The following is an 11757-nucleotide window of genomic DNA, read 5'->3' as shown; positions in this document are numbered from 1 at the left end:
CGAATGTGAGTCCTTTTTGGTGACCTTTCATGTTTAGGAAATATCTGCTTCTTGCTTGAGGATTACATATTTGACTGAGAATGAATCTCCTTGCTATGAGTGAGTTGTTGCACTTATGCAGATTCTCTGAGCACCTACAAATAGCTCGGTCAGAGTTCTTTGAACATCCACAAACAACTCAATAGCTCAGTAAGGGCACCTCGAGCATCCACGGGTAGCTCAATCGTTTTGTCATACACGAGTAGCTCAGTCACTCAATTGTTGTCGAGCTATGAAGGTAATCTGATGAGGGCCGATTTTTGGAGGGGACCTAGTTCGTTTGCTTGTCTCTTGGGGCCGGTTCAGTCTTGGTCTGCCTCGTCTAACCCCAATTCCACGTGTTGTGCTGGTATTGGCAAGCTACTTTTACCATAACAAGTATCATTGGTAACGCCTCTCCAATATTGTCGAAGGTCTAAGAGATTCTCTCTCCTCATCTTATTTACAAGTTTTGCAAGCCAAGAGACCTAAAGGTCAATCCATGTTATTTAATCAATCCCATATAAAAGCTACCTGGCTTGATCAATCGTCTCTATGACTCTCAGAGATTGAGCCTTCACTATATATATAAAGTAGTATTCCTTGAGTACATGACGTTGATTTCCTTTCTGAAAATTGATAAATTTAGGCAAAAAGCTAGATCAATGAAAAATGAAGAGATTTAACTTTGGGCGCAATTGTGATGGAAATTTCAGGAGAGGCGGATGCGTTGTTTATCAAACAGGTTTTAAAAATTAAAATTGGATCAGGAATTGAAATCGGATCCAGAATTCGAATCAGTTGTGGCCAATCCCCATTTTTCAGTTGATTTGACACAGTCAATTCGCAGTCCAAAGCCTTAGGATTGACGAGTTTTCATATATGAAGGTCGATTCTAGGGTTTTTTTGGGATCGATTTCAATGTTAATTGTTGATTTTGAAACATTTTGTACCCCCCTTATGGTTCCTTACTAGTAACTTTTTCAATCAATCCTTAAGAGTCGATCCATGACCACCTAAGGATAATGGTTTATTCCTAGGGGTGTAAGTTTGGCCCTCTAAACCTTAGCCTGAATTGGGATTTTCAAGATCGAATTTGGGTGGAGTAAGACCTAGGTTGAAGCCTTGGTCTGAGCCTAACCAGGTAAATTCAAGCATGATTTTATATAATTTATATATTAACTATTACATATTATATTAAGGTTTTAAAACTTTAGGATGTTTTGGAAGAATGATTGATGTTGATAATATCTCTTTCGCTTTTTTCTTTTAGTAATGCAAAAATAAAAAAGGGGGCCTAACGAAAACCAAGGCCAATAAAGATCACCCTGACTTGATCAAGGTCAATCAAGGGCAGGTTGGGCTAGGCTGAACCCATATGAGCTGGCCTTGAGAAAATCAAATTGAAACTGTTTATCGAAATCAAACCAAGCTGTTTATATTGAAATCGAACCGAGCTGTTTATATTGAAATCATGAAACTATTTAACAAATTATTCAATTTTACTTTCAAAATTAAGATCGTTTACTTAAATAATTTAAATCAAATCAAACCATTTAAACTAAATTGTTAGTAAACTGATTAAAATATACATGGTAAGTTTAAGTCATTCAATCTTAAGTTTACATATATTTTAATAAAAAAAAATTTACATTAAATAACTACTAAAAGAAAACAAATAATAATAAATAATTTAATTCAATATTAATTTTACATCTATTTTAATAAAAAATAAATAAAAATAAAGAAACCCTTTACAATAAAATATTAATAACCCTAGGAAACCATTTTAAGCTGAGTATATGTCAGCCTGAGCTCAATGCTTCAATACCTAATCCATTATCAACCCTATCTGTCCCTTACCTAAAAAAATTATCAAACATGTCGTCTTTCGCCTGACCTTGGTCGCCTGGACCACTCACAAGTCCCAACTTCGGGAGAACTCTCTCCACCTCCCCTCTTTTCGGAAATTTCACCAAAGCCGAAAATTCCACTCAACTGAGTTTCAGTCTCTCAGACAGAGAGGAAGAGAGAGAGAGAGAGAGAGAGAGAGAGAGAACTAAACCGACGGGATCGGAAAGCTGCCTGAGCAGATGGCGCTACACCGGAGTGCGAAGAAAGTTTCCTGAAATTGTATGATTACGTGGCAGTTGGCGGGCGGGTTTTGACCAAACAATTTTGTCCACAGAGAATCACAAATCGCAGGGCATGGCACGACGATTAAAGCAGATGGCCCATCACGTGAATGATGATAACACATGATAACACGATAAGCGATGAAAATCCGAATTGTTGTGAACTCCGATGAGGATAATTTGATTATGACGAGGACTCTGACATAGCGAAAACCTCTCTCTCTCTCTCTCTAGAGTCTGTCTCTCGACTCCCGTAAGAGTCGGTCTCTTCCTCTCAGTGTGTTGCTGCTTTTGTCTTATTTATGGCTTCAGCTTCTACGCCTTTCATCCGCACTCGTCACGTTTGTTACCCAAGGAGACCGAGGTTCAAACTTAGGAATGGCGGACATGGGGGTTCGTCCTCTTCGTCTTCTTCGCCTTCTTGTTCGTCCTTTGATCATCGACAAGGTTTCTCTTCCAATTTCTGCAACTCTTCTGGTAATTACTTTCCCCTTTTTTTAATTCTCTTCTTCTCTCTCATTTCTTCGGGTGCTAGTGATTGTGATTCCAATTCCGATTCCAAATGAAAGGAAATTTTTGGATTGGAGTTTCTAATTTTACTGCCGTTTTTTGTTTGATTTGCTGAGATTCCGTTTGCTTATTTATCGAGGCCAGTGGAAAACAAATCTAGATTCATTATTAATCCGGTCAAGCTTTTAGTACAAAATCAATGATGCACACAGTCCATTAAGTCATTGGCCGATCAATGACTACATTCAATTAAGGGTTTTTTTTTTTTGGGGTTAAACTCAATTAAGTGAAACCAGAGTAATTGAGTCCTGGAGATTCTCCAGCTCAAAAGTTTAATCCGTTAGTCTTAGCAGCTTACTGAGCATAATGATGAATTTTATTCACCGATATTATCCTCGGTGAGGAAACTTAAAACTTTAGTTTGCTGAAGTTCTTGAAAGAAAGTTGGTGGAGGAGCCGACTAGCATAGCTTTTCTGAAGGTAGATTGAATTAGAAGGGAAGGGGAATAAATGGCTAAAGCCCCAAAGCCTCAGAAGGCCGCTAGACATAGAAAGCATAAACAAAACTCAGGAAGACAAATAAAAGAAAGCGAAAAAAGACCACCTCTAAGCCGACTCGAATACACTAGGCTATCCCGAGCATTAGCTAATTACTGCAGAGAGTCTTTGAACTGGCCTACAATAGTACGAGCATTAGCTAATTATTGCAGAGACCACTCTCAATTTGATGCTGGGAAAATCTGGTTGTGGGTGCTCCCAACTAGAGGTGTAGCTAAAGTAGAGTATTGAGCAAATACGAAGCATTGGTGGGGTTGCTCCATAGATCTAGGCAACTTGCCGAACCACGTATATCTTGTGTTGGGACTTTTGTGTATTTCTTGTTGCATTTGAGGTGTGTGCGTGCTATAGGATGGGTGCGCACACCTAGAAGTGCCTGTGACTGAGATGCTAGGTTTGTACATGATTGTGATTATCCATGTGCAGTGCGAACTGTGTCTATCAATATCAATGTGTGGTCAGAAGAAGGAGAGAATTTTGGGTCACTGATTCACAACCCCCCTGATGTAGATAAGTCACTTGGGCTTATTTTATTGCAAATAAGCCTTGGGTTGTGTTATGTATGTGTTGGGCCTTTGATCGTATGGGTTTTCTTTAAAATGGACCACTTTAATAGGCCTAAAATATGGATAGAAGGTAGAAAAACGGGATTTTATTCATTAGTTTAATTAGTTACTATTTAATTCAATAAAGGCCCATTAGGTCATTAGTTGGTTGTAAAGTCCTATATGGACTATTCGTGAGTTAGTCCTACTCCATGTTGGAGTCATAAAGTCAAGTCCTAGTCCTATTTTGAATTCCTAGTTATAGCAAGAGTGTCTAGTCCTATTGGGAAACTAGCTCCTAATTGTAATAGGAGTGTCTAGTCCTATTGGGAAACTAGCTCCTGCTATTAGTATGATTGTAAACTTTCTCTCTATAAATAGAGGCATATGTTCCATTATTGGACAGATTTGAATGAAAGAAAGTTTGCATTTATGAAAGAAAGTTTGCAACTAAATGCTTAGAGCAGCTGAGATAGCTGTGGGTGAGAAGCCCAGGCTGAGATAGCCACTGCCCTTATTTTCTTTCACCCTTTTCAAGCCCCCATCCGTTTTATTCTTCTTTTTTTATTTTATCTGCTGTAACATTCAAGAGGTATAATTTAGATTCTGATAAAAGTCTACAGAAATTAGAACCAATCAACAATTCTAGTGGGAATAGAGAGAGATCGATCTCCTCTCTTTCTCTCTTCTGTACCATGTTCAACCAGGTGTTCAATCAGGGTATTCCAAGCCTCATAAAGGTCCCACAATCCTTACCTAGTCACTGTTGGAAGCATTCAGCTGTTGTTCTTGAAGGTTCTTCTCAATTTTCTCTCCTAGGTCAGAAAATCAAGAAAGCTTGTAACTTCACAACCAGCCGTCAGAATCCTCTCAACTTTGGGGGTTTTTGTACCCTCCGTAGGGACTATCTACACCCAAAAGTGGAGCTCAATCGGACTCCCACAAACCTAGCCGCATCTTTCTCTCTCCAGCTCTATAGAAGGTTTTTCTCTCTCCTATCGGGTTGGGTTTTAGACTGGTTTTGCTCCTATATGGGTGTTATATCCTTGAGGGTTTATTTGATGGTATTATTTCTTTGTTTCTTGCTCCTATTTGTATTGTTTGGGGTTATAAACTGCGGAGTTAGTTACTTATAATCTACTCCTGCATTAAGTGGTATCAGAGCTACGGTTAAAGAAAGCTCCAAACAATCTATCAGGGCCTAACCGAAGATGGTTCCATCAGTTCGTTACTTCGCTGGACAAAGGGATACATTCTACATCCTTGATTGGTTAGATTCTCTGGAGGAATATTTTGACTACTATAACTTGACAGAGACACAAAAGCTTCAAGTTGTTTGTTTCTGGTTGATTGATCATGCTAGAGATTGGTGGAGAGTCCATGAAAAGCGACTCCGAGTTCGAGGACATGAGCCTAGGACTTGGGAAGAGATGAAGTACGAGTTAGTAACACAATACCTCCCTATGTATTTCCAAAGAAGGCTCTTCCCTCCACAGGATTCTCATCAGAATACATCCACTGCTGCCCCAATCTAATGATCAGCCACATTATTTTCATGGGGAATTCCTTGAATGGATGCATGAATTTGACATGTACTTTGACAACTACAACTTAATAGAGACACAAAAACGTCAATATGCATGTTCCCAGATGAGTGATTGTGTTCGAATGCAATGGAAAGTCGGTGAAAGGCAACTTCAAGCTCAAGAATGTAAACCTAAAACGTGGGACTAGATGAAGTATGAGTTGGCAGGCATGTACCTATCTGAGCATGAACGAAACATGTACTTCCTTCCACCAGATGTCTAAAAGCCACCCACACTTGACAATAGCATGAAGGAATCATAGGCCTCTATTGCGAAAGAGCAACAAGAGAAGACACCTTTGACCAGTGAACTAGAGTCAAAAGTTGAGGTTAGTGTTAAAATTTTTCCAACCATTCCTATTGTTGAGGAAGAACTAGTTATTGATGTTCCCATCAACGAAACTCATGTGGGAGAAGTAGAAAGCAACAAGGTTGCCACAATGGACAATGAGGTTGAGACTAGGGAACTTGACACTACAACAACTGTGATGATTGTGAACAACCAAAAGGAAGATCCTACGGAGTTCAAGAATGAAGTTGTGTTTGAACCATCAATGGAACCAATTAGGAACCACCAGATAGATGAACCAAAAGAACTTCATGTTGCATTGAAGTTAGAAGAGATCAAAGGTGCATATGTAGATGACCCTATGGATACATCTAAAGATATTAAAGTTGAGCATGTGGAATTTGTCATCCTATTAAAGTATCTTGAAGATCGAGCTCCTCACATTTTAGACTACATCTTTATCGTTAAAGAGCTACCTGAATTTTTCTACGGCTTGAAGAGGACGTGCACCATGATATAATCACCCTCACATTCTACAAAATTCGAGGACGAATTTTTTCTAAGAGAGGGCAAGTTGATGTAGATAAGTCACTTGGGCTTATTTTATTGCAAATAAGCCTTGGGTTGTGTTATGTATGTGTTGGGCCTTTGATCCCATGGATTTTCTTTGAAATTGACCACTTTAATAGGCCTAAAATATGGGTAAAAGGTAGGAAAACGGAATTTTATTCATTAGTTTAATTAGTTGCTATTTAATTCAATAAAGGCCCATTAGGCCATTAGTTGGTTGTAAAGTCCTATATGGATTATTAGTTAGTTAGTCCTACTCCATGTTGGAGTCATAAAGTCAAGTCCTAGTCCTATTTTGAATTCGTAGTTGTAGTAGGAGTGTTCAGTCCTATTGGGAAACTAGAATTCCTAGTTGTAGTAGGAGTGTCTAGTCCTATTGAGAAACTAGCTCCTAGTTGTAGTAGGAGTGTCTAGTCCTATTGGGAAACTAGCTCCTAGTATTAGTATGATTATAAACTTCCCCTCTATAAATAGAGAGGCATATGTACCATTATTGGACAGATTTGAATGAAAGAAAGTTTTCATATATGAAAGAAAGTTTGCAACTAAATGCTTAGAGCTGCTGAGATAGCTGTGGGTGAGAAGTCCATGCTGAGATAGCCATTTCTTTTATTCTCTTTCACCCTTCTCAATCCCCAGCTGTTTTATTCTTTTTTTTTATTATTTGCTGTAACATTCAAGAGGTATAGTTCAGATTTTGATAAAAGTCTCAAGAAATCAGAATCGATCAACAATCCTAGCGGGAATAGGAGAGAGATCGATCTCCTCTCTTTCTCTCTTCTGTACTCTGTTTAGCCAGGTCTTCAATCAGGGTATTCCAGGCCTCATAAGGGTCCCACGATCCTTACCTAGTCACTGTTGGAAGCATTCAACTGCTGTTCTTGAAGGTTCTTCTCAGTTTTCTCTTATAGGTCAGAAAATCAAGAAAGCTTGTAACTTCACAATCAGCTGTTAGAATCCTCTCAACTTTGGGGGTTTTTGTACCCTCCCTAGGGACTATCTACGCCCAAGAGTGCAACTCAATCGGACTCCTACAGCCCTGACCGCACCTCTCTCTCTCTCCATAACAGGCCTTTCTCTCTCCTATCGGGTTAGGTTTTGAGCTGGTTTTGCTCCTATATGGGTATTGTATCCTTGGGGATTTATTTGATGGTATTATTTCTTTGTTTTTTACTCCTATTTGTATTGTTTGGGGTTATAAACTGCGGAGTTGGTTACTTGTAATCTACTCCTGCATTAATCACTCTCTTTCCTCCTCTAGATTGACTAAAGGGGCACATCATATATTTTTTCTTCGTTCTGCTCAACCTAAAACCTCTTGATTCCAAGCTCGTTCTCCATAGCTCCAGTTTAGTATTAGTCCCATCCACAGTTTCATCTATCAACACAATATCATCAACAAATAGCATACACCACGGAATCGAGTCTTGGATGTGCCTGGTTAGGTCATCCATAATGAGTGCAAATAAATAAGGACTTAGAGCAGATCCTTGGTGTAACCCAATTGTGATTGGGAATTCATTACATTGTCCCTCTGATGTTTTGACACTCGTCACCACTCCCTCGTACATGTCCTTGATTATATCTACATAGTTGATCTTACCTCATTTTTTTTCCAGGACATGCCAAATTAGCTCTCTCTGTACTCTGTCATAAGCTTTCTCTAGGTCAATAAAGACCATATGGAGGTCCTTTCTGTGGGCTCTAAAAACTTCATAAGCCTCCTTAGGAGGTAAATAGCTTCTGTTGTGGATCTCCTTAGCATAAAGCTGAATTGGTTCTTCGATACCTTGGTTTCCTTTCTTAGGTGGACTTCAATAACTTTTTCGCATAGTTTCATGGTGTGGCTCATAAGTTTTATGCCTCTATAGTTTTTGCAGTTTTGGACATCCCCTTTGTTCTTATAAATCGGAACCACAATGCTTCTCCTCCACTCATCTGGCATAGATTTTGTACTCAACATTTTGTTAAACAGCTTGGTTAACCAAGACACTCCATGTCCTCCCAAGCTCTTTCATACTTCGATTGGGATCTCATCCGGTCTCGTAGTTCTACCTATATTCTTCCTTCGCATGGCCTCTTTAACCTGGATTTTGTCAATTTGCAATAAATTCCCATAGGAGGATTGGCTTCATGGCTACGCCCCTCCACATCTGGGTTCACCCTATCAGTCACAGTTATCTCCATTTTGTAGGTTACAAAAATAATCACCCCATCTCCTCATAATGTCCTCGTTCCTTACCAATACTCTACCATCCTCACTTTTGATGCATCTGACACGGTCCAAATCCATACTCATCCTTTCTCTTATCTTAGCCATCCTACAAATCTCTTTTTCTCCCTCCTTTGTGTTAATGTTTTTATACAGATCATCATATTTCTTTGCCCTAGCTTTACCCATAATCTTCCTAGCCTCATTTCTAGCTATGTGATATCTTGCTCTATCATCAGGCTCGTTAGTCCTTTGCCAAGTCTTAAAACAATCTTTCTTAGTCTTAATGGCGGCCTAGACCTTGTTGTTTCACCACCAGGTCTCTCTAGGGGTACGTCTTCCGCCCTTAGTTAAACCTAAGACCTCTTTAGCCACCTCCTTAATGCTAGTCGTCATTGCAGTCCACGTCTCGTTAGTATTTCCCACATAGTCTCACGTGCCTCGTTCGATCACTTTATCATAAAACGATTTTAGGGGCACTCCGCGTAGTCGCCTCTAATTTATTTTAAGGCATAAGTGCATCACCTTCTTATGTTGCCTCATACTAAACTACAAATCCATGACCACCAGTCGATGTTGTGTCGTTAAACTCTCTCTTTGTATAACCTTATAATCTTTACAAAGCAGCTTGTTGGATCTTGTAGTCATAAAGAAATCAATTTGGCTTGCGTGCAATCCACTCTTATAAGTAACTAAATGCACTTCTTTTTTCTCAAAAAAGGTATTTGCAATACAAAGGTCATATGCTATTGCAAAGTCCAACATTGAAGTCCCCTCTGCGTTCCTCTCTCCAGCTCCATATCCTCCATGCCTCTTCGTAGCCTCTACGATCCTTGCTTACATGGCCATTAAGGTCCCCACCAATAATAATTTTCTCCCCTTGATCGAGACCCTGCATCATTTCATCCATATGCTCCCAGAATTGTACCTTAACCCTGTCATCAAGCCCTGCTTGGGGTGCGTAAACGCAAACTATGTTAAAAATCTCATCCCCAATCACCAGTTTAATGGCGAGAGTCCTATCTCCAAGTCTCTTAACATCCACAACGTCATTTTTAAGATCTTTGTCAAGTACTATTCCCACTCCCCCTCTCCCACATTCATTTCCCAAGTACCATAGCTTGAAGTCGTCCAACCCCTTAGCTTTACTACCTTTCCATCTCGTTTCTTGAATACATGCAACATTAATCCTTCTTTTCCTCATAAAATCAATTAACTCCATACTCGTACTCATCAGCGAACCAATGTTCCATGATGCAAATCTAAACCCACAAGATTAGAACCACAAGACATGCTATAAATGATAAAAGAGAAGGGTTAGTCAAGAGATATGTAGTAAAATAATCTAAAAAGGATTCATGCAAAAGTGATTGGTTGAGTATAAATATATACAGTGCCGGCTACCTACTTGACGCACCAATAGTAAGGATGCAAATATAGATATATAGATACTAGAATGAGCAGAAATCAGAAGTAAACATGCAACCCGTCGAACTCAATAGGCCAGCATAACATAAACGATACTATCCAACTACAGCATAGCATGCACACAACAAGACACAAATATGCTCACAGAAACACACATACAAAAGATATCAGATAGGGTAAGTACGGAAACTTCCCGAGACTAGGGGGGGAAAAAAAACACAATAAAGGGGAGGAAAAGTGTAGGAGGTGTCCCTTACTACTCAAACTAAGGTGGCAAGGATGCCAGTCAGCGCCCAGCCAGAAAACCCTTATCCCAACTAAATGGGGTCGGGCTACATGAATCCTATTTCTCCAATCGGTTCTATTCAAAGCCATGCAAGATTCCGATCCTAAGCTATACATGTCCTTCCTCACTACTTTTGTGGTTATTTTAAGCCTACCTCTAGCTCTTTTAGCTCTTTTAGAGATTGCATATGGGGCATTTTACCATGTTGTATCGAATAATTTCTTTTTGTTGCTTTTAAAAGAGTGTTATTGGCTCTTGCGTCTCGTTTAAGAAGATTTTTACGGAGAAACTAAGAGAATATTCTTGTATTTAGTACGTTCAAAGAAGTTCCAAAATTTACACGCATGGTCTTTCAAATTAATCGTTTGAGCAAGGTCTACCTTCCTAGAAGGTTTTACTGATGGCCAATAATCAATGTGGAAGTTTTTTTTCCTTTATAAAGATTCCTTTTTGTCCTTTAGTCAACTAAGTTGCCCTTCGAAAGGGTTCTCCCACCTGTCTGAAAGGTCTTCTACAATATATCTGTTAATAAGTGCATTGGGAATAGTTCACCTGGTGGTGGTGATTGCATGTTTTATTTCTCAGTTTCCGACCTTAAAGATCGTGATATGTAGAATACAAATCTTGTGTAGTTATCTTTTTTTTTTCTGGTAAATGTATAGTTATCAATGATGTGTGCAAGACTTGGCCGTTAGATTATTTATTTGTTTGCACAACTTACTATGCTATTTTCAGATCTAAAAATCCTTGCATTGATCACCCACCCATTTGCCATTCTCTCTCTCTGAGGTTTGGGAGCTGAAAGCTGCAGATTTGACTATTAGCCCTATTCAGTGTGCTGCAATTGGTGTTGACAATTGAAGTCATTGTATTTCATTAACTGTTCAGAGAAGATAGGTTGCCAACTGTAAGTACATCTCCGTCCATCTGAATTCATTGGCTCTCTTGATTAAGGGCATCTCGCTTCGATTTCTATGTCTAGTTTGCACCTGGAAAGATAAATTCCGGAGCAAGCCACATCATCTGATCAGGTTAAGCAAGGACAGCTCCTTTTTGGCTCTGATCAATCAGTTTGTTATGCAAATTTTGTCGGAATGTTGATTTTGATCAGGTTGCTGATATGTATCGTGCTGAAAAGTATAGTGGTGCTAACGCTCAGGGTGAAGATGATTAAGGGATAGTACCTCATTTTCATTTAGCCCAACAGTGCTTTCTTTTGCTGGTTCTCAGTGTCATAGTGAGCATGTGGATTTTTTTTAATAATACATATTCCTGATTTGCAGTTGTGAGTTTATAAGGGGACATGCATTTAGCCCACTGATATTCGTTGGATTTAGTTCTCGGCAGGATCGGATCAGTACCAGAGAGGATCGGTGTGTATTAGTCACTTTTACCCTTGCTTTTCAGAAAAGTATTTTTTTTTTTTACTGTTTTAACCTGAAACGATATGGATAATCGATTTGGATCGATCTCAGCCAATACCGATACGATACCGATACTTGAAACCATGTGTCCTGGACCCCTGATGGTGTGGCCAATCAAAGGTACGCTTGGCGAATGTGCAAAACATGTTTGTATATACTATGTACCCTCAACCATCAAGTTGTCATTTTGGGGGGGG

The 11757-nt window shown here is 39.3% G+C and overlaps 1 long non-coding RNA gene across 2 annotated transcripts in view; it reads left to right on the top strand.

The window, feature by feature from the left end:
- Positions 1–7446: 7446 nt before the first annotated feature.
- Positions 7447–11757, top strand: part of LOC122088136 — a 5289-nt gene continuing 978 nt past the window's right edge. Inside the window, exons 1-2 of one of the 2 annotated variants that reach the window (XR_006142984.1) lie at positions 7447–11509; positions 11612–11680. This is a non-coding gene — a long non-coding RNA (uncharacterized LOC122088136). Of the gene's footprint in view, positions 11681–11757 lie in introns of both variants that reach the window. The other variant, XR_006142983.1, reaches the window with a different exon arrangement.

Source organism: Macadamia integrifolia, chromosome 2 (assembly GCF_013358625.1).
Source record: "Macadamia integrifolia cultivar HAES 741 chromosome 2, SCU_Mint_v3, whole genome shotgun sequence".
NCBI classification, from domain to species: domain Eukaryota; kingdom Viridiplantae; phylum Streptophyta; class Magnoliopsida; order Proteales; family Proteaceae; genus Macadamia; species Macadamia integrifolia.
The sequence above is the reverse complement of the archived record's forward strand: the minus strand, read 5'-3'. Positions and strand labels throughout refer to the sequence as shown.